The following is a 3,858-nucleotide window of genomic DNA, read 5'->3' as shown; positions in this document are numbered from 1 at the left end:
AAAAGCAGAATTCAGGCCTCTAGAATGTAGAAATTGGGAACCTTTCTTAAGCATTTCTTCCCTCTATTTATAAGGAGAGGGGGAGATTTGAATAACAATTACAAAATATCTCAGCTGGGCTCCAGCTGTCTAATTGACTCACTGTATTGCCGTGCAAAGGTTCTACTAGCCAAAATGATTACAACCAAATTTGATTCTATTCTTGAAAATGAAAAAATTATAGAATAATAAACATAAAGAAAATTGAATGATGGTTGAAGAAAATATCTCCCTACCATTCCTGTGATGGCCTCCGATCAGGTTACATCTTTGCCATGATGTTCCTCTTTAGTTTCCCAGTCGGTTCACCTGTCTCTTTTGTTGCAACTTCTTGAATTCCCACTCTCTAGAGATGGGAGCGATCAACTGTCGGTTGCTTGTCACAGAGAATAAATAGAGATCAAGCTGGTAGTCCTTCATTGTTTGACTATGTGGAGCTCCATGCTGAGAAATTAATTCTCAGGTGACCTGCAAATTTCTTTCTAAGTCCCATACTTGCATTTATCTTAGTGAAGACGTGCGTCGGAGCACAAACATGGCTTGTATCACTTCAACGCAGACCCAACACTCTTTCCTACAGATTGTGGTCCTTCCTGCCTTGAGCTAGCAATATTTGATAATCGCCATTACTACTGAGACCAACTCCTTTTTTCCTACATTCAATCTTGTTGCTGCCAGCCCATAAGCTTTTAACTCTCTGTATCTTGCTCAGAGAAATTCCATAGCTCAATCTTCATAGTGGTGCAGTATTCTAATCTTCCTATTTCCAACCTTCGATATGATGAGCTCCTTCCACTTAGCCCTTCCCTCATTTCTCACCATAGGACCGAGGGTTGTTACCTTCCACTTAGCCTTGAGTTTCTAGAGCATTTTTGTTCCTTCCGGGGGCTATTTTTCCTTTGTTAAGTGCCTAGCGCCCTTGGTTCTTTGATTATTTGTGACTGTGATGCCAGCCCAATATCAGAACCCCCTTAATAGAATTTTTTCAAGTATCAAGTGTTACAAAGTGCCAACATCCTCAACCTTTGATATGTCGACCTCTGATATGATGTCATCGCTCTACGTGACACCTCATGAGTGGTGACATGTGTCACCCAGATTTATCCCCTTAGGCCCCCTCAAAACACCAAAACTGCATGCCACATGTCCTTCCGTATCGCCATGTCATATTGACGTTAGATGCCACTGTAGCTTATTGGGACAAATCATATGCCACCACGTGTCCTGCTAGAGGAGAGAGAAAAGGGCCTGCCCACCTTTGGTTTTGCGATGAAATCCTTTGTTAATCCTTTATTAGCGTTCCCAATGGTTTTTAACACTATCAGCGCTTCAACCATATCACAACTTTTTAAAAGGTTCTCATGTTCAGAAGTTCTGATTCTCGGATTGCCAATATGCTTGACAATGATGTTGCACCAATATCTCTGGACCTCTGATATGCAATGCACCAATATGCCTGATGCTCTGATGTTGCGATCATCGATATGGCTGATGCCATCATGTTACAATTGTTATCACTCAGGTTGTTCCCTTTGACTCCCAAGGGAATACAACCGAGGTAACCACAAACCAATCTTTGGACTGCAGGTCCTAGCCTACCTGCAATCAGAGAGGGCTCTCTCTTTGTTGAGGATGGTTTTAGGCTAGTTATTGAGCTCAAGGGGTTTTGTTTAAGTTTTGGTGGGAAGGATGATGCTTTCAAGCAGAGAGGAAATATATAGTATGATAAGTTCAAACCATTGGGCGTGGAGTCATGGAATAGGACTGCTGGTGCGTTTTCTTGGTCACAAGAGGAATATGGAGCAAGACAGTTACACATGAAACAACTTTCAAGCTAAATGGAGATGGATTGAAGGTTAAGGAATGAGAGGCAATTAAGAATCTCTCTTTCAGCTTAACAGAGGGAAGGTGAATGAGCTCTATCTAGGAGCAGTAAAGAATCCCTAGATAACTGTCAAACATGGGTGAATTAGGGTAAATATGAGCCAAAGGGAAATCATATTCATTACCAATTCAGTTCAGATGAAAACATAAAGAAACAACAGAAATTGAGCATAGAGTGCAGTTAAACAAGTTCTAAGCTAATCTTTCTTTCTGCTATTTAGATGGTGATACATGTATGATATGAGCATATATCAATAAAAATAGAGGTAAGAGGCACTTATTGAGTCATATTGCAGCACAAGAATTCCACATTCAATTCTTCAAAACATTAATACACAGCACACAGTCCATTCTCCAAGCTTTCAGCAGTCTTTGATTAAGGAAAATATCAGGTATACAGAGCGAGTCTCTCTTGGAGCTATACAACCAACCAACCCCTTAAACAGTGAATTAGGGTGGTTTTATAATTAAAATATATACAAAAAACCAGATCTCAGACAGATTTGTTGTAATAGGTGTCTTTAACCTAACATATGTCTGAAACAAATGCGAGAAAATATCTTCGAGCTGCGCTGGGGGCAGCTGTATCAGAAAAGAGTTAATGTGTTGCCTTTATGGCTCTGTGTTGATCACTTAGCCATAACTGTGCTTTGGGTTTTGATCCATTGTTGTTTGGTGGCTTTAAATGCTTCGACTATGATCGGAGAGCTTTGATGGGCTTTCAACGCTTTCTTTGACTTTGTTGGAGGCCATTTAATGTTCCCCTGCTTTGGGAAATAAAGATTTCCATTAAAAACATTTGACTGATACTCTTTGCCGCTTCCTTGATATGCTTTGGCACTGAATGTGTGCCTTTTCTCACCTCTGAAACTCTTTAAACTGTTCCATCGACCTTTCATGGCTGCTATTCGTCCCTCTTCTTGCTTTAGAAACTGTCTTTGCCCGTTTTCTGAATCCTGCGCAAAGAAATTCTTGTCATTTTGCGACTTTTGGGCCCCGCTGGTAGCCGAGCCATGAAAGGGCTTTCCATTTTGGCCTATTTCCCTTAGCGATGCGTGATTAGCGCTAAGCGCTAATCGCACATCAAAAACTGCCTCGGTTCTTCATTCCAGGCATCCATTGTGCAGATTTCGTGCTTCGCTCTTTTTTACGATGACGTTAGCATGATGTCAGCATGACATCAACGGTGGGTCCCAGTACGGCAGTGACATGGCAGGGTGACATCAGCAGGGTGACGTCAGTAGTACGGCCGGGTGACGTGGCAGTACGGTGGGGGTGATGACGTGGTAGTACGGTGGCAGTGATGTGGCAATGACGTGGTAGGGACACGGTGGCAGGAGGCCGACGCAGGTTGATGATGTCATGATGACGTGGTGCTAGCGTAGGAGGGCGGAAGGCGGTATCTGGTTTTATGTTGCACCGCTTTTGTGCAGAATCGGTTTCAGAGGAAGGGGCTCCACCACAGCGAGGAGGGCGACGCGTGGCAGGAGTATGACGGGAAAACCGCCCATCTCCTGGACGCTAACCCTCGGCATGTCGGGGCACAAAAAGACTTGCCCACCGTAGATCTCGGGCGCATCAGATCGGACAGTCGCCGACACGATCAAAACGGCGGAAGGATAGATACGGGGCCCGCGGTGCTTTTTATTAATTGTTTTAATCTGGCGGGGGGAAAACTTTAGGAAAGTGGGTTTTGGGTTATATACAAGCGGGGTGAAATATATTTACATGCATGACCTTAGGATAAGGGTGGGAAATGAGTATTGTAGGGTTAGGACTTAGGGGAAATGGTTATTAGTGTGACCAGATGTCAGACTAACTCCAGGTTATGACACAGAGGGTTAGTAGGAGCCCCAGATGGACTACTATTTCCCTGATTTGATAAATATGCCTATAATGCCAAGGGGAGGGGAATATGTAATATTTTTGGGATTT

This window comes from Pinus tabuliformis, chromosome 5_1 (assembly GCF_031772625.1).
Source record: "Pinus tabuliformis cultivar Carrire ecotype Pingquan chromosome 5_1, CPIR1, whole genome shotgun sequence".
In the NCBI taxonomy this organism is placed as follows: Eukaryota; Viridiplantae; Streptophyta; class Pinopsida; order Pinales; family Pinaceae; genus Pinus; species Pinus tabuliformis.
Note: the sequence above shows the minus strand (reverse complement) of the source record.